This window comes from Pistacia vera, unplaced genomic scaffold (genome assembly GCF_008641045.1).
Source record: "Pistacia vera cultivar Batoury unplaced genomic scaffold, PisVer_v2 Contig904, whole genome shotgun sequence".
Classification (NCBI taxonomy): Eukaryota; Viridiplantae; Streptophyta; class Magnoliopsida; order Sapindales; family Anacardiaceae; genus Pistacia; species Pistacia vera.
Window position 1 is genome coordinate 181009 of NW_022196784.1, and position 19618 is coordinate 200626.

The window sequence follows — 19618 nt, forward strand, 5'->3', positions numbered from 1 at the left end:
TATGTCAATCTTTCGAGCAAACTGTTTATCTTTTATTTATTACCTTGATGAACCTCTGTTGATGAGTGATTTTTACACTAACTAAACGCACGTGTGAAATGCTGAGCTGGCCCATAAGACACACGTGAATATGAAGGATAATGAGAGTAAATGCAATGAGACAAGCGTTTTTAAAGTGGTTCGGATACTAAGGAAGCAAGTCCTACGTCCACTGTTATATTATTAATGATAGAGGTCAGGTCGCATGAGTTGACTGACTTACAAATGATGGTACAAGAAAGAGAAAGCTTTTGTATTATAGAGAGAATAGCTAATCAAGAGTAAAATATGCGAATCCCTTGAATGAGTGAGGACTCTCAATTTATAGTAGGATGGATTAAGGCAATCATCACTGAATCTGTGAGTTGGTGGGATTATCCGTGCAAATCCTTCTTTATGTCACATTGCCCACCTTCTATAGCCAAATTTTGATACGTGATTTTTACACTAACTAAATGCACGTGTGAAATACTGAGCTAGCTCAGAAGACACACGTGAATATGAAGGATAATGAGAGTAAATGCAATGAGACACGTTTTTAAAGTGGTTCGGATGCTAAGGAAGCGACTCCTACATCCACTGTTATTTTATTGATCTCTGACTATTTCTATGAATTTTCCCGTAAGGCATACAAAGATGAAGAAATACTGTGTTTACAGAAAGAAAGAATTGAGCTCTTATCTATGGTTAGCTCTCATATGCCTAGCCCCCTTCTTCGGGAAGAGGAGTGCCAATTTATACACCTAAACACTCATTGTAATGAGTGTTTTGCAAGTTGACTTGACACATGGAAGACTCTCGTCCATTCATCTCTTTGAAATGAGATAAAGTTGGTGTGAATATCTTTGAGGAGATATGGGCTTGATAGCACATTTATTATGCTGACATAAACGTGACTTTTGAGGCATAACAGAAGCCCCCCAGTTTTTGAAGTGTGTAATCGCGCTTCAGAAACTCAAGTCTTTGATCTGAATGGCTGTAATCTCGAACTAAAGAGCTCGAACTATTCTTGGAGCGATCAAGTGCTGAGAGCTAGGAGCTTATCGCGATCTATTAGGAGCTCGACCTGAAATCTATTAGGAGCACGACCTGAAATCTGTTAGGAGCACTACCTGAAAGCATAACAAGCTCGATCTGAGCAAAACGAGCTCAACTTGAGCAAAACGAGCTCAATCTGAACTAAACGAGCTAAACTTGAGCTAAACGAGCTCAATCTGAGCAAAACGAGCTCAACCTGAGCAAAACGAGCTCAACCTGAGAGGTCAAAACGAGCTCAACCTGAGAGGTCAAAACGAGCTCAACCTGAGGTCAAAACAAGCTCAATGAGCAAAACAACCTCAATCTAAGAGGTCAAAATGACTTTGACCTGAGAGGTCAAAACGACCTTGACCTGAGAGCAATGTTTTAAAAACCAACCCGGGACAAAACCCGACAAGATGGCCGGGTACCAGGTTGACCGGTTGAACCGGTTGAACCAGTTGGTTCAACTGGTGATGTCATCATGCTGACGTCAGCATGATGACGTCACAAAAATACTGTTCACAGAACCTGTATTTCCCAGATTTTGCTCCAAATCATAAATTCTAGTATAAAAACTCCTTAACAAAGCATTATCATACACCATTACATCAATAATACAACAAATTTCAAATCAAACTAACAAGATAAATGAAGAAAAATCAAAAATCACATAATAGTTGTTTCAACTTTCAACTTTCAAGTTTTCAACTTCCAAATCAACACTTCAACATTCTAACCAAAAATGATCTTCACCGAATGGTCTTCAATCCATCATTCCATCCTCAATTAAAATTCACAATTCATAATTCACACACCACCTGATAGAGGATCGTCATCATTATTAACATCGGCGACATCATCTACAAAAAATTCTAGCAAAAAAGGAAAACCATAAGTTAAATTTTCCCATTTAAACTAATTGAATATAAACTAGATAATACCAAAATTGAAATGGATTTATAAAATTGTAAATAACCTTCTGAAGCATCGCTGAGTCATAAAAGAAAGGTGTGTAACACCTACTGAAAAATAGTACAATGCATGCAATTAACAATGGAAAATTGGGCCAAAATGTTTCTTTTCATTACAATTCACATGTTTTTATACACAAAGGTTACTGTTTACAAAAGTGCATTTTAAAAGACAAAATAGGGGAACGTGTAGCTATTGCTCCTCGCGCGCCGACGCCCCTCCAACCGCATCAACACCTAGAACCTGCATCCACAAAGGAAAATAAGGGGTGAGCACAAATAATGCTCAGTAAGTAAAAACTCTCTAACTGTCTGTCCCCGTGTGTGACTCTTAATTCTTTCCTTTTCTAATTCTGTTTCATTTCTGTTTCTAATAACATGACCTCATCTTACGGAGGTTCGGCCGAATGGCGTTCACACAGCACCATTTCACTCTCTATGGCTATCGGGTGGAATTCACACAGTACCAACCTATCTTAGTGACTACGAGTGAGGATCACAAACGACCAACTCGGTTCCTCCTAACTATCGGTGGAGATCACCTAGCACCTACCGTTTCTTCATGAATTTTGGGTAATGATCACCAAGCATTTACCCATCTCTAGTCACTATCGGGTGATGATCACAAAGCATCACCCGCTTCTACTAGCCATTGGTGATGATCACAAAGCATCAACCTCATATCTCTTAACTATCGGGTAGTGGTCACAAAGCATCTACCCATTTCTTACTCATTGGGTGACGATACTAAGTATCGACCCATCTTCTAAGGCTATCGGATGATGATCACAAAGCATCAATCCGATTCCCATAACGGTCGGGTGGATCACAAAGCTCATCCAACTATACTACTCTTTAACTCATTCTATTGTAGCATTTTTCAATGCTCTCTACCCTTAGAGTAATTTTACCCCTAAGCTCTCTATATAGGGTATTTCATACACAAAGTTTTCTACTCTTTCTTAGGTACTTTTCAATGCATATAACAATGCACATGGATGATTCATCTCTACTAATGCACTTGTGAAATGCCAACATGCAATGTTGCAAGAATTAAGGTTCATTACTACCACTCAACCTCTATTAGGCATTTCATCAAACAACTCATGTGCATATAAAACTATCTCATAGTCATGAATCTAAAACTTTTCCTAACCATCCAAAATGGGGAAAACCCCTTTACAAAGCCACAAAAAATGCCATAGAAAACACTTCCAAAAAGGGGATTCATAATACCCTTAAATTTCATCTCAACTACCTTGCCAAACCAACACTCATTTCTCAAATTTGCAAGGTAGAACATTCACAAAGCATAGAAATTTCCATTTAATACTCCATACATGGCATATTACATGCACATCACATACATACACCATTTCTATCAAAACCCTAATCAAGAAATTTCATGAATCTCAACTTGGGTTGGGTTTTACTTACTTGCTATGGAGAGATCACCAATCTTCTTCCTTTCACGTTTAGCTTGATAACTCCTCAAATCTAAACAAAAGAATGAAAACCCTCAAACTCAAATATGGTTAAAACTCCCAAATAACAAAACTTAAGAGAAATCCTTACCTTAGGAAGTTAGGTTGCTTTTCTACCCCAAAATCACTCAAAACCTTGAAAAACCTTGATCAAAAGAAAAGAGAAATTGAGAGGAGAAGAATGAAGAGTCACGTTTTTGAGAAGAAGAAATGAAGGGTTTTTGATTCTAATTTCTTGTAATGAAATAAAAACACACTCATCCATTTGCCCTGTTCTATTTTGGGATTCATATATCCTTTGATTCATTACAAACTCACCCCATATCAACATATTCTCCATGTAAAACCTTACAATTCACCCACTTTTCCTGCTAATTAGGGGTAGAAGGGTCAAATTGTCCTTAGGGAAGAAAAGTCTAAAACTCAACCAACATGAAATTCGGCCGTCGCGCGGCGAAGAAACCTTTGTCGCCGCGGCGAAACTGTCAGAGAGTTTCACCTGGTTCAACCCATCTTCGCCGCGGCGAAGATTCTTCTTCGCCCGGCGAAGCTTGGTACACTCAAATTTCTATTTTCAACCAAAATTCAGGGCAACAATCAAATAACACTCAAACAAACAAATATAACAACAAACAACTCGATTAAGGGCGAAAGAGGAAACAATAACAACGTACCTCAAGTGGGGCGTTACAAGGTGATCACCAGATTCAACACCATCTATAGGAAAGCTCCTTCCATATAATGATTGTTCCAATTCTTCATATTAAGCTCACCACATCCTCTTCCTCAAACTAGCCACATTCGTTTTATCAATACTCTATAATCAATAGGATCATATGTATTTTCTTGTAACAACTCCTGAAATAGAAGAAAATATTCAAATCATGACCAAGAAAGACATCAATAAAAATAAAAAAAGAAGAAAGGCTTATACTATTTTGCAAACGCAAGTTATAATGAGTGAAAACCAAATCATTCAACCGTGGATGCTCCAATCTGTTCCGCTTTTTAGTATGTATGCGTTCAAAAACACTCCAATTCGCTCACATCCGGAAGAGGCGAAGTTGACTTAGAATTTTGATTGCAAACTTTTGCAAATTTGGAGCACTAAAGCCAAATGCCTCCACCATTCATCTAATTGAGAACAAAATATAAATTACATTAGAATGAACAAATTTCATAACTTAAAAATTAAACTTAAAAAGTTAATAACTATTACATACCGCCGCCGTGTGTTTGCAAGTTTGAAGAGCAAGCTCACGAGAAAAACTTTCCAGACAGTCCGATATAATACTCTCCTCCAGTAACTTGTCTGCTCATTTTGAAGCACTGCTTTATTGTCAATAGTGTCAAGAAAACCATGCATGACCTCAGGTTTTTTGGAAAAAGTATCTTCGTCATATTTGAAAGCAGGATTCAAATAGTATGCTGCTGCATGAATATCACGGCGCACATCCTATCAACGCATCTTAATAAGTTGTATAAGGCTTGTACAAATTTTCTTGTTCTTAAATAGCTTCTTGATACCCATCCTCATTCTGTACATGCCACTATACAAATATCTATTGAAGGCCTCTCATCTGAGTCCAATCCGGAGCATACGCATCAATGGATTCACAACTTTAGAATTATACCAATGTCATCCAGAACCGGTTATCTAGAACTATGGAAATAAAGGCTTTGCCTTTATTAGTTTTTGCATATCGAGACTCCACAAAAGTTCTATCTGTCACTGTAGATTGCAAGTCATGTTGTGCTGATGTAGGCTGCTCAATGCAATGAAAGTAGTGGCAAAACGGGTGCACTTGGGCGTATAATTTCTGTCCAACCCTATTCAGTGATAGCACTAGATGTTAGTACTTAATAAATTATTAAAAAGTGTCATATATAATATGTCTTGACAATGTAAAATATAAACAATGAAGTAAAAGTATATAACCTGTTTTTCCTCAGCAAAGCTAGCACAAATGAAGATTATACACAGACTTTGTAACCTCAGAGCACGGTCGAAAGGTTGACATATGACTCATCTCAGCTATGTCTTTCAACGTCAAATTAATGCAATGTGCGCACAAGGAGACCAAGTAATACTGCTATATTTGTCAGTCAACAACTTTCCAGCCGCTTTATAATTTGCTCCATTGTCAGTGACAAGATGGACATATTGTTTGGTCCAACCCATAAAGCTATTTCCTCAAACAAGCTCATAATGTTGTAGCATCTTTACAACATCTGAAGCATCCACTGATTCACAAAACACACTCTTTAGGACAGTATACTAGGAAATTAATCAACGACCTATGTGAATTATCCGTCCAACCATCAGCCATTAAAGTACATCCAACATCCTCCCAAGTTTCTTGTAACTATCAACAAGTAATTGCATCTTCCTTGCACTTCAATAAATTTACACGCAAATATGATAAGTTGGGATTTTATACCCAGGACCAATAGCAGCTATAGATCCACCATAGTTTGAAAATAATTGAATTATAACATTAGTTGGAATGCAAGAATCATAAAATAAACCTGGCAACAGCCTGTCGCTCTCACTTAGCTTCTTTTCCAGCTAAAACACTCCTAATTGAGGGCTGAGACCTAGCCTTAGTCCTCGGAGCAAAATAGCACCTATCCCAATAGATTTTTTTTCTCTATAGCTTGAACTTGAAGTTGGAGTTGGAGGGGACATGGAGAAACCTCTTCACACAATCTTGATCTCATCTAACATATCACCCCTCTTCTTGTTGTACACTAGCTCCATAAGGATTGACATTCTTACGAAGTTCAACTTTTTGCTTATTCTTGGCCCCAATTCATTTAGTGCTTCTCCAATCTTGAATTTAACATCGAAAGGAACTTTAGGGCACTTTCCAACTTCTCCTTTATACCCGCTAGATGCAATTTCACTCGATAAATTCCTCCACCTCTAATTATCTTGCCACAGTAAAGACATGTTAATATCTTCTTCCCATTTTCATCCACGCTCTCATTAACATGTGCCCATGCATATCATTTCTTCCTCGAAAAGTTTGTGAAACATCCATGGAAGCAGATTGTTGACAAGACCCCAGTGATGACATCTCAACCGACAGGCTGTAGTTTGTAACATCAAAAATATTGTAAGCTAATGTAGTGAACTGACTGAACTAAAACAAACGAACTTACACTTACAAGTCCATATACCCTTATTTAAAATTAACAAGTCCATATACCCCTATTTAAAATCAATAGAAGAAACTGATATCAATAGAAGAATCAATAATACAAATCCATTATCCATATAACCCTATTTAAAATCTGAAAAGCAAGCTAGATTGTCCTTTAGGTTTAGGGTCACTAATCATCACCACTCGTTAGCATTTTAGTTGCAGTATTTTATAATTCAATTATTACAGACTTTTTAATGAGTATAAGTGTTTTGAATCAAACAAGGGCAAGGAAATAATGTGGAACAATTGGCTAAAACTTGTCTCGGTACAACTCTTATTTGGGGTTCAAAACTTCAAATTATTAACATGTGTTCAACAATCAACACTTCAACTTCACTTTACATCAGCAGATTCAGCACCACAAATGAAGTCAATCAACGGCAATATAAACTGCAAACTTGCAAAGTTATAAACTATAAAGTATAAACTACAAACTATAAACTATAAAGTAAAGTATAAACATTCTAAAAAACTAAAAATGAAAATACAAATCAATACCTGGTGTTGGTGAAGACTGAAGACGAGCTGCCGTTGACCGTTGGAGAGGTGGAGCTCAACGGCGACAGATGAACAGTTGAAGACTGAAGTACTAAACACTGAGCAGAACTGCAGATTGCAGAAGAGAAGAAGAGAACGCAACTGCCCACAGTTCGTCAGTTCCTGAGCAAGAAGAAGATGACAACGACGGTGTAGCTTCTTGATCGACGGTGACGGAAGAACAGAGCAGATCGACGGTGAAGAGAGGACTGAGAACAGATCGTGCGGTACCCAGCAGCCCAGCTGACGACGAGCTATACAGTTGACGGTGAAGGCTAATGTGACGAGATTCGAAGATGAACTGGTGAAGGAGAGACTCGTGGATGATGAAAAAAATTGAAAATGCAAATGGTTTTCAGAGTTTTCAGACGAAAGAGAGGGAAGAAGTTGCGTGAAAATGTCAAAATGGGGGGAAATATTGATACTGTATAAGTGAAGACAAGTCAAGTTTACTGTTTTATATTTATTAAATTTAATATTTTAATTTTTTAAATTTTGTTTGTATTAATGTGCATGACCCGGCCTTCATTAAAGTCACCGGTTGGACCGGCGGGTGCTATAGAACCCCGGTCCAACCGCGGGTCAAACTGGACAAAAGTATTCTACCGGTTATAAAGCTCACCTGACCCGACTGTCTGGCCGGGTCCCGGTTCAACCGGTTCAACCGGCCGGGCCGGGCCGGGTTTTAAAACATTGCCTGAGAGATCAAAACGACCTCGACTTGAGAGGTCAAAACGAGCTCAATTTGAGAGGTCAAAACGAACTCAATGAGCAAAACAAGCTCAACTTGAGAGGTCAAAACGACATCGACCTGAGAGGTCAAAATGAACTCAATGAGCAAAACGACCTCAATCTTAGAGGTCAAAAGGAGCTCGACCTGAAAAGGTCAAAACGAGCTCGACCTGAGAGATCATAACAAGCTCTACTTAAGAGCACAAGAGATCAGCGATCTGAACACGCGATTTGAAGCTAAAGATCAACGATCTGAAGTTGAGGATCAGGACGGCATGGGCGTGCAATTTGCGATCTGGCCACACGATCGAAGAACTCTGATGTGTGCGATCCGGCCACGCGATTGAAGAATTCTAACGTGTGCGATCTGCGATCTAGCCACACGATTGGAGAATTCTGACGCAGGTTTGAGATCTGAGCATGCCATCAGGGAACTTGGACACAGGCTTGAGAATCGGACCTGCATGGGCCACCAAACTGTTGACGCTTGATTTTGGACGCTAACAACTTGCACGTGAGAAGCGCTAAGCGGACTTAGGAATCACACAGGATAGATCCATGAGATTTGACTATGGAGCTGAGATTATATATATTGCAGAGAACATAAATAAAAGATTGGCAAGAGGGGTTTTTATAGTGGTTCGGATGCAACAAGCGACTCTTACATCCACTGTTATTTTATTGATCTTTGACTATTTCTATGATTTTTCCCGTAAGGCATACAAAGATGAAGAAATATCGTGTTTAAAGAGAGAAAGAATTGAGCTCTTATCTATGGTTAGCTCTCATATGCCCAGCCCCCCTCTTCGGGAAGAGGAGTGCCAATTTATACACCTAAACACTCAATGTAATGAGTGTTTTGCAAGTTGAGTTGACACATGGAAGACTCTCGTCCATTCATCTCTTTGAAATGAGATAAAGTTGGTGTGAATATCTTTGAAGAGATATGAGCTTGGCAGCACATTTATTAGACTGACATAAGCGTGACTTTTGAGGCATAACAACCTCAAACATGTATAGACTCAATTCTCAGACATTCTAGTACATGTTTAATAAAACAATTTAGAATATTATTAAGGGATTTATGACTAGAAATATAAATAAACAAATAGATTTAAAACATAAATAAATGAAAATACACACGTTCTATAAGATCTTTAAAAGCTCAAGAAAGCTCAGATCAAGAGAAATTAAGATTCTATCCTGATTCGAGCACTCTTGAACTTCAAGGATAGCAAGTTAAGTATACTACATGGAATGAATGACAGTAAAAAAGAAAAACTAACAATTTTATTGGGATTAGTTAAATGTGACATCCCTCCAAATAATTGACTTCATCTCCGCCAACTTTTAACCTGCATAATTCCTTTGAACGGGTTCTGTTAATCTTGGTTATTTAATCCTGAAAATTTTTCCTGAAATATTTAACCTCCCAAGTACTATTGTTGACAAGATCATGTAAACCGTTTACTATATAAAAATAAGTTAGTTTCTTGTTGGGTTTACATGTTGTTACATCCTTTATAAAACTAGAGTTGGTCCATAATTTTCTCTATACTAACAATACATCAAATCAGTTAAACAATCCAATATAAAAACTCCATCAAGATACCCATTAAAATTAAATTGATTTTCAAGCAAGTTTGCTTTTGGCTTGGCAATCTCACAATTCATTCTACCTCTCCCTCTTTACCTGGTTGAAATCTAGGAGAAGGAGAGCATAAATTAAAAAAAATAACATCATTACTGTGTGGCGCCTTGTTGTTTTTCTAATATTCACTACAATGGCAAAAGAGCTCAGACGTACGATGAAGCCCTGGATTGAGGTCGCGCCATCGCTTCTGAATTTCCCACGGAAGTGTTCTAATGCTCCTAAACTAGAGACTATTAGAGAAGAGAGAGCGGAAGAATATGACGACGAAGAAGATGATGAACTAGCTAGTGGTTCTGGTTTTCATTAAATCCAGTTTTGGTGGCCAAGTTTTTCGTGTTGTTATTAAAAAACATAACTTGGCTACATGAATGGAGCCATTTAGTTAGTTTCCTGCAGGACATATATAGAATTAATAATTAATTACAAGGATGCTTAAAATTATATGTGTACTAGTTTCATCCTTTGATGATACTCCTTTTAGTCTTTTTCATCTTTTTCAACATTTCTACTTGTGTATATTGATGTATTCATATCTGTTTTAATAAAAGCTACGGTATATTTTGTAAAAATATATGTTTAGACCACACAATATCTACATATATCAATTAATTAACTGCATAATATCTACTGAAATTAAATAAGATTGGTGATAAAAGAATCATATCCGGCACGCAAAATTTGGTGAGTTCTATTGTGCGAGAATGTACGGCCAGCTCGGAGCAAGCAATAGCTTGCTGTGAGTTATAGCTTGGAATAATTTATGAGACAATTATTAGATTGAAGCAGAGTTGTGTTAGAAGTAAAGTGAACTATCTAATAGTTATCCTCCAAATTGTGAATGAGCTTTATCTCTTTATACAAGCGTTATCCTTTAAAATTAAGGAGAATATCACGGAATTGACTCCTAACGATCTTGGCATGCCAACTACACCAAAGATGATATTGACTTCCCAAAATCAAGTCATTATCCCAAGATTTACTTAACTATTATCATTTACACACTATATAAACCCCCTCAAAATCATTGTAAAGGGGTTAGCAATTTTAAAGAGGACTTATTTTTATAATCAGATACTCTAAAAAGAAACAGTAGATGGAGGCTTGAAGTTTAATTTGCCGAACCATCTTCATTTGACATTTAGTTTCATTAGTTTTATTTTTTCTCTTTTTGATTATTCATAATCACGCAACCATCTTATCCGAATATGTTAAGGTCAATCGGATACCTTAAATTGTCGTGAGATTTTGTAACAAGAAGTTTATTTTATTCTCAAGCTGTATTCAGTTGATTTATATATTCAAAATATGTATAATTCATACATATCAATCAAGTTTAGTATCTTGATAAAAAAAAATCCAGGTTCATTTTATTATATTTGATGCTTTATGAATAAAATCAGCAATGAAGAAGATAAAGAAAATAATGCAGTGATAATAGGACTAGATAGAGGACAGTTTGTCCACATTGCTTTCGCTCCAATAAGTCTAATACTCTAAATTAGAATTCAGCCGCCTCTATTTGAATCCACTGCAATTAATGTGACCTAATTCTTGTTTTAATACGAGAAAAAGCCGCCGACCGGACACGGGTCACAATTAACACGAGACGAAGAAAATTTTGCTTTAGAATTAATATATTTTTTCCACCATTGATGCTCGACACGTGGTTCTTTTACAGCCATAATCGTAACTCAAAGAAAACAACAAAAACTAGAGTCTTTCAGAGTTTCAGTCACCAGACGAACAAAAGGAAAAAAAGAAAAAGATCGAATTAATTATTATTATTAAATCGAGGTAAACGTTTTGGAACGTAAATTGACAGGCCCTGGAGTGAATGAGATGGTGCCTGGTGGTCGGTTCAATATATACATCACCATTTCACAAATCGCAATATATACAGCTGGTCCACATTTTGAGGATGGTCGGTTTTATAATACAATAAAGTTTTTTTTTTTTTTCTCTCTCTCTTTGATTTAACAATTTTCAAAGAAATCGAACATCAATTTCATCAGTTTGGACTATTGATCACAAATAATTTGGTATATTTTGAATACATTTGCATATCAAAGCAACAATATGAAGCAATTTTAAAAGACAAATCGATTTCAAAATTGTTAATGTCATAACAAAAAACAATTCCAAGTCCAACGAGAAATTGTTAAGTGAATGCATCCATTTATATTACATGAATCTTTTGCTTGTAAATTACTACTCTTATAACTCTGAAATTAAAGTAATATTACGCTTATAATTCAATCTTACAATCTTCTCTTATAACCCAACGTGAAAACTGAGTTAACAGTTGTTACGTTAGCTTTCATCACACCCAAGACATTATTATCACGTTAGGATTGTGAGATTGGATTGTAAACATAGTATTTTCGCTGAAATTATTCCTAATTTGGATTGAATTGCTAACTATAGTTACAAACATTAAATTACTTCAACTTTAGAGAAAATAGAGACTTCATTAGTAAAAAATGTCTGTGAATCTCTAGCTTAAATAGGATTTTTTTTTTTTTTTCAAGTTAATCAAACAGTGTTCAATATAATAAGAGAGCTCAATCAAACCATGCCTCTCAGTTAACTAATCAACTCTGTCTATATTTTATATATATTAAAGTATTTTTAAAATAAAAATAAATAATTTAATTATGTATCATTGTATTCAAATAAACATTTGATCCTCGGAAACTAAAAAGAGAAAGAAAACAAGAACATAACAGGTTGTAATCTAGTTGGGCTGCCGGGAAAATGAAAAGAAAAATGCTTAATTGGCACAGCCTATTACCTAATCATTGAAGCGTCTCCATAACCACTACTTCAAATGATATGATAAAAACTTTAATTAGTTTTAGGTTAACGTCCAGATAAGTTCAACTGGAAAGCTGATTTCAGCCAACAAATATGACAACACTTTTTCATTTTATTATAATCCCATTATTAATTTAATATTTATTTGTGGTTTAATCATGGTTTATGTTTTTTCTTTTCTTTTTTTTCTGGATAATATAAGATAATGGGGGTTTAATTAATTAAGCTGGATGGAGTGCTGGAGTTATAAGGATGAACAACGACTTTTTTGGTTTTATATAAAAAGAATACTCAAGGATGAAGGACCTTTAGGGGGGAATTGTTGGAATGTACAACTAAATAAAATTTGTTTGTATTTGTGAATTTAATTAAGAGTAAACCACTTTTTCTCACCCAAATAATGACTTAATGACATTTTCTACCCCACAGACTTTTAAAATGTCTCTTTATTACTTAAATATATATTTCATTTCTAATTTCGGTATCATTATGACTCCATACCACCACCATTCTTTTCCTCGATTATCATTCACAAAAACCCCTCAAACCTACTCTTGTTGACCTTGTCAATCGCCGACAATCGAGCAATTAGGGTTTGTATAACCATCCTTCCAAATAAAATTCTAATCAATTCCAACCATCAAAAGACTTATTGACCTCCTCTCTTTAAAAACCCCCAACAACCTAAACTGAATTTACTATTAGTTTGCCGTTGGAATATAAATTTGAGTAATAAAATGATATTTTGAAAGTTTGTAAGTGAAAAAGTGTCATTAAACCAGTATTTGGGTGGCAAAAAGTCTTTTAACTCTTTAATTAATTAGCATATACTTTTAACTTAAAACTCATATAGTTCATTTCTAAATATTTATTTATTTATTTAAGATGTTTATAAATGCTTTAATTTCTCCTTCATTAAAAATATATCACCAACGTTCATATACCTTTCTTCTTTCTCGAACTTATTATATGTATAAACTAAACTAAAAAAAGTGTTAACGGGTATAACTAATTGAAACAATTTTGAGTTTGCTTAAGAAAATATAAGGAAAACATAAGGAAATTATATAAATAAAATTAAAATTCGCTTTATATTCATCTTTGACCCTCCAATCCGATTGAAAATTGAGTGAGGAAGACTATAATTATAGTTGATCCTTTTTTGCTTCTTTTCATGCATACTTTCATTATTGATAGTTCACGATACTTCTCACACATTCTAGACTATAGCCAATCCCACGTAATTCAACTGTTGTCTTTTCTCTTTTCGATGAATGAATAGCCGTTGCAAAAACATTAACCATGTGAATTTACAATTGAACGTTTGAGTTTAAAGACACAAACATGAAATATTTTATTATCAATTTAAACTATAAAAATGAAACAATAATAATAATAATAATGTTTTTATGAAAGAAGAGAATGAATGTAAAGAGAAACTTATAAGAGACGTTGAGCTCATAATGGTGGGACCTTCAAATAAAAGATAATCAAAATCAAAGGTTATGGACGGCTAATATTTATCTGATTAATTTAGTCAAAATATGTATACCCTCTACTCATTCATCTCTTCTCTCTCTCACTCTTCAATAAATAGCCCTCTAAACAGCCTTCTCAATCCACAAATTTTGCACTGAAACTTGCAACAGAGCGTTTGCCTAGCTTGCTTGTTTCTTTCTGCTCATCTAGTTGCTGCAGATTAAAAAAAATGGCAAAGACGTTGAAGGGGCTGAGCAAGGAGAGTTCTCAGCAAAGACTACCATGACCCACCTCCGCACCATTGTCGACGTTGAGGAGTTGACCAAATGGTCGTTTTTATAGAGCTGGTATTGCTGAGTTCATTGGACTCTTCTCTTCTACATACAGTCTTGACTGTTATGGCTACAAGAGCCAGACTGATGAGAACTTGAACACTATCAGTGTGGTGGTGTTGGCGTTCTTGGTATTGCTTGGGCCTTTGGTGGCATGATTTTCATTCTTGTTTACTGCACCGCCGGTATTTCTGGTGAGTTTAACTTCCAATTCGAAAAAAAAAACACTATGCTACCTTCTAAACAAGCCCAAAAAAAAAAAAAAAAAATTTTAATCTTTTCGTTTGGTTTGCTTAGAAAATGAAAGAAATTTGGTTTTCTATGTATTTTTCGTGTTTACTCTTGGAGTTTTGTCTCTTTAGAAAAGTACAACAACGGAAACTGTATTTTGACAGCCATGGCATTCTATTTCTACTGGATTTGAGTTCTTGACCAGAGAAAATATATATTAAAATTTCCATTAGATCGCTAAATAGATTTTGTTTTAAAGTTCATGTTTCGGCCAAAAAAATAAGCACTCTATGAACATCAATTATAATATATATGTTGGTCTAATATATATTCAGCTGCCAAAGTTGAGATATAATTTTTTATTTACTCAGTGGCAAGTATATTTCTAACTAGCCCAGGAGGACACATCAACCGGCTGTGACATTCGGGTTGTTCTTAGGTCGCAGTGTCACTCATCCCGGGCAGTGGTGTACATGGTGGTCAGTGGCTGGGAGCATCTGTGGTGTGTGTTTGGTCAAGGCATTCCAGAAGTCATACTACAATAGGTATGGTGGCGGAGCCAACGAGCTCGCGATGGTTAAACAAGGGCACTGGATTGGGAGAGGAGATCATTGGAAACTTTGTTTTGACACTGTCTTCTCCGCCACTGATCCCAAGAGGAGTGCCAGAGACTCCCATGTTCCTGTAAGCAGTTCAATTAAGCTTTAATTTCAGAATTATATAAATATATATCTCAAAAAAAAAAAAAAAAAAAAAGTATAGCCTTAGGATATAAGGGCCTCCCTACCATACTTCTATACTGGGTATTATAATTTATTGAATAATTTAAAGTGTGAAATATGATTCTTGTCATTTCATGTTTTTTTAATGATAATATGGTTATGTTTTTATGTATCAACTGTAATTGATTTTGTTTTAGGATGGGTCGTTTTCTTGATGACTTTGCCTTTTTTGTTTACCCAAGCTATTGATTTGTGGGGGGACTACACTTACAACAAGATATTACTTTAAACATGAATAATATTGTAAACTATAATCTAAACTAATAATCGGTGATCATCAACTGGATTCAATGAATAATAAGAGTCATACCATAGGAGTAGACAACAATAGTGACCTTTGTGGTTGAATTAATTATATTTGATTGAGTTCTTTGTTTCCAAAATATCAGGTTTGGCACCACTCCCATTGGGTTTGCTGTGTTCATGGTTACTTGGCCACAATCCCCATCACCGGCACCGGCATCAACCTGCTAGGAGTTTCGGAGCTGCTGTGATCTACAACAAGGAGAAAGCCTGGGATGACCAAGTAATATATATTCACATTTATTCTTATTCCTATTTATCTTTATTTTGTGTATAAGCCTATCATCATAAATTATAGACACTAATATATTTGTTTTGTTTTTATAATGTCAGTGGCTATTCTGGTGGACCCTTCATTGGAGTGCCATTGCTGCATTCTACACCCCAATTCATTCTTAGAGCACAGCCATAGGCACTTGGATCCTTAGAGCAATGCCTAAATGAATATTTAAGATCATGGTGTTTATGAAAAGAATAACCATTATGGGAGTGCAAGTATGTGGTGAGAGTCCTTTAAGCCAATCTCTCTGGCCTAATTTATTGGGATTAGAGGGAGAAACTAGAGGGCCATTGAATGTAGGAAACAATGCCTACCGTGTTTGAAGGGTTTATTTTGTATCCCTTTTGATGTTGCTTGGTTGTACTTAAGTAGTGGTTTTATTTTTATTTACCTTTTCTATTATTATGTTTTTATTGTTCTCTTTTTTTTTTTTTATTTAAAGGTGGGGTGTATTTCTGTGAATGTTCTACCCAAGTCTAGTAAATTAATTATCTGTTTAGCACAATCAATTATGTACTGAACAATGACTGCTAATTTAATATTACTATGCAAAATTTAAGCTAACTTAGCCCATCACTATAAGATAATTATCGCTTAAGAAAATGTCTTTTTTACAGTAAAGTTTGTTGAAACATCCTTTCAATGAAAAGGATAATTATTTGAATAATAAACAAACATATGTTCAGACATATGAATATGCTTGTGACAAGTGGTTCGGTAAGGTTTTTGGATGTATTTATTCAAGAGGTTGTGAAGTTGAATCTATTCATTGGGGTTAATGGGAGTGTCATGGGTGTTTTATCATGATAGTTTTGGGTCTAAGAGATAGTGAAAATAGTATAAGTTGATCCAACACCTCAATCATTTAAAAAAAAAAAAACATATGAATATGCTTGTAGCGAAAAGAAGAGATAATAAGATGAGAGAAGAGACACAAACCCTCAAAATAAAAGCAATTTATTAAACTTAATTGTATGTATTGAATAAAAACCCCTTATAGCGCCAAACCCACCACCCCCGCCCTTTTTCCTTCGCGAATCTCCCTATATTCTCTTAAGATATTGCGAAGGTGTCTTAATAGGTTTCATTCTAAGTGCTTGTTGAAATATTTTAATATAAAACATGGCCTCATTCTACGCATTCTTATCACAAACTATAACAATTTTTAAAGGGGCATGATCAAAGGCTCATTAGACCATAAATAAATAAATAACAGAGTGATGTGATAAACCAACTGAGAATAGATGAGTTGGCTTTTGTGGTGGTGGTTCTCGAAATAGAGATGATGCAAAATTGATTCTTCATCTAATAATACAGCAGTTGGTAATGGTGAGGACAAATGAAAAAGAAAATAAGTTAGGTCAATAGCTGAGTCTTGAGATTCCTTGCTTTTTAAAAGGTGGAAATAATGAGTGGAATTATTTACCTTATCTTGTGCTTAACTTATGCTTCCAGGTCATTTTCTTAAGGCTGAAGTAGGTAAGGTTTAGCTCTTTGGTGATGCATATTTTGGCTTAATTTAATGGAGAAGATATGCTTGGCTATTCATGTCTCCTCTTATCTCTTTTGTGTAAGAATAATTCTGATGGACAAAGTAATATTCCAACGCATCAAATTCACGAAAAATTGTTTTATTCCCACTGCTTATGCTTAATAAAAGGAACACCACACCTAACATTGATTTGACACTTCTCCTCTTTCTATTTAACTTTTTTTCAATTATTGATTTAGTGATCTTGATCATATTCTCAAACAACCTAATTTGACTATATATTGGGTTAATTTGCGTTATTGTATTTCTATCATTTTTTTTTTTTTTTTTTTTTTTTTACTAGGTTTCTAGTCTAGCTTACACGTACTTTGACTAATCTTTTAGGGTCTTGAAGTTAACGACTGAGTATTTCTTTTAGTGACTACCACTATTAGCAACTGAGGAAAATCGAATTCAAGACTTCTTGAGTAATATACCCAAGAGTCTTTATCGCCCCACCCACCTAGGGATGGTTTTGTAATTTTTTTTTTTTTTTGTTTTTTTTGTTTTTGAACATCCTCTTTTTAACCTTTGATCAAGTATGGTAAAACTAAATTCAACAAGAAGTACATAGAATTCCATTATAATTTGTTGAGCTATAGCAGTGATGGGCATGGAATCAATCCTATACCTAAGTCTAGTCAAAGCACTATAATTCTTGCTGTCTTAAGAATATTTGTAACCCTAGACAAGAGTTACTTTGTGGGTCTTCTAATAATTTAAACATTTATTAAAAATATTATTTCAAATTTATTTTTCTTATCTTTTGAGATGCAAAATCACTAGGAGAGATGGACAGTAATCGGCAAGCTAACGAGGTCAGGTTGGTGGGGGGTTTTGGAGAGCAGATGCTAGAGAAGCGATGAGTGGTGAAATGGGTGATTTCTAATGCCAGGATTGACCGGAAAAGGCTTGAGAAGTCGTAACCCAAAAGGTGTCGGTGGCCGACGATTGGCGAAGTAAATGAATGAGGTATGATAGGGGTTTTGGTGAGAGGGTTGAGGGGAGGAAGATGGTGGTGTCGAGTAAGGCCAACAACGCCAGGTACATGCTGAAAAGGTCGGAAATGGTTGTCGCAATGGAGTTGGGTTGTGAGATTCGTAAAAAATCGGTCAAATCGAGAGCTATCAAGGTTGGGGAAACACTTGCGAAATGATAAAGTGATGATTTTAGTCAATTTTGGTGAGAAAATTGACCGGAATCAGCTCCAAACGGCCGGCGGCGAAAGAGGGGTAAAGATGATTTATGTAAATGTCGAATTTTGGAATTGAATTGGGGGTGAGTAATTTATAACATGTAAATGATCATTTTAGCCTTTTATTGTTAAAAGAAATTTAATGTGTTAATTTAAGAGTGTAAATTGAAATATATGAAACTAGAGTTATAAACTTGTTATTTTATCAAAATTTGGTTAGGAATATATGTAAACAGTTTATAATAATTTTGGGTCTTTTACCTTTTTTTTTTTTTTTTTTTTTTTTTTTTTGGGCCCTTGGGCCGGATAAGAAATTATATAATATTTTTATTTTTGTAAGAAAAAAAAAATATAAAAAATTTGAGTCCCTTTTTACCTTATATTTGGCGGCCCTAGGCAGGTCACCTGCCTAGGCCACTTGAGCCGGCCCTAAATTTCTTGATAAATGTTAAGAGTACAATTCATGACTCTTATGCCACATTCGATCCTTATTCTTGAGCTCCTAAAGGTCAAAAGCTTCATTATAGGAGCATGTGTTTGCCATTAACACAAATTCTCAGTTCCCTTGTTCCATGGCCCTGTTTTGTTTCTATCCTAAACAATAATAATAAAAAGTAGACTTTAAATGAGTAAACTCCCACTTCCTAATCATTTTACCAAGTTATTTCAGGTTAATGAAGAAGTTTTTGGTTACAATTGGGAGAATTGTACTTTTGCACTTTTTATGTCCTTAGGATTAGGGGGAATGAGAAAATTTACAAAGTATATCTTAAAACGTATAAAAATGGAAGTTCCCAGAATCAGAATTCAGTTTCAGGCTCATTGATTAAAATTTTCTTTTCTTGGGTAGGGTTGGTGAACCTCGGGTTGCGTTTCTGGTCATTAAATTAACTCTTAGCCCATGAACAATTTCCACGCCCATATTTATAGTCATAGATGACTTTAAAGTTTTCCCCACACGTCCCTAAGCTACATGTATTTTACTGTTTAACTTTTTTGGGAATACTAAAAATAGTATTCCCAAA

General features: G+C 35.3%; 1 pseudogene; it reads left to right on the forward strand.

Annotated features, from left to right (window-relative positions):
* Window positions 1-1475: 1475 nt before the first annotated feature.
* Window positions 1476-15999, forward strand: LOC116119750 (annotated as a pseudogene).
* Window positions 16000-19618: the final 3619 nt, after the last annotated feature.